A 1,120-nucleotide genomic window follows, 5' to 3' on the forward strand; every position below is an offset into this window, starting at 1 on the left:
AAAAACTAAAAAAAGAAAATAAAACAAGTCAAATTGGAAAGTTACTTAGAATTGGACATTCTACAACATAACTAACTTTAAAGGTGAACCACCCCTTTAAGAGCGAGTGCAACGGTGTGCTCTTCACTATATGAAAACGTTTTAAAGGGGAAGTATACCCCTTGTTTAACACTAGTGCAATAATTAGTCATTTCAATTTTTATTTCTAGAGCTGAACAGGGTGAAACTGAAGCATCTCTAGGTTTGGTCTTTGGGAGGCAGAGAACATAACTTTTGCAAATAAAACAATATGTATTGTTCCAGGACCAAGCAGATATTGCCCTCTATTTGTAAAAGATATGCTAGTTTGAAGAGTGGATCTTTCAGTATATGGCCAGCTTTACAGCAGGGCTAGAGTTGTCAAGAGTCAGATTAATATTGTAGGTGTGAGTCATGTGTTTGGCTGCCACATAGTGCTATGTTTCAGGTACTACAACTAATGCAGTTCTCGCTGCTAATACAATCAACAAAGCAGATTCCAGAAATGCCACTAGAAAGCTGATTTAAGGGTTTAACTAGATATATAGAGAAAATCCCTGCAGTGTGCAGCCTGCAGATAGGAAATATGGACAAACATCAGGTCCTGGTTGGCAAAATACTCATTTGCTCCTTTTTCACTAGCCCACTTCCAGTTATATGGGGGGTAGTGGGAGGGCAGGACTTCAGATAAAGTCGTTGCAGTTTGGATTGGGCTGAGCAGGTAAAAATTCAGGCTGATGGTAGAGAGTCAACCCAATTAGACCCACAGAGGTCCTTATTAGAGCATAATCATTAATCTGTGCCAGAATATCATCATCAAGGGACCCAATAAAGGAACATTTTGGGGCCTCTGTGGACATGAATTCCCTAGAAAATAAATTTATGTTTCGAGATGCTGCTGCCGTTTGTAGTGTCCAAGAGTGATGTCATTAAAGGTCAGTTCCGTGTACATTATGGATGCCATTCAGGGGCTTTAATTGGTTTTTATTGGCACCTTGTCCTCCCCTGCTTTGATTGACCCTGGCCAATGAAACAAGACAGGCTCTCAGCCAATCAGAGCAAGTATAAACAGATTTTAGGGGGGCAAGATATAACCAACGTG

The sequence above is a fragment of the Xenopus laevis genome, chromosome 1L (genome assembly GCF_017654675.1).
Source record: "Xenopus laevis strain J_2021 chromosome 1L, Xenopus_laevis_v10.1, whole genome shotgun sequence".
Lineage (NCBI taxonomy): Eukaryota > Metazoa > Chordata > Amphibia > Anura > Pipidae > Xenopus > Xenopus laevis.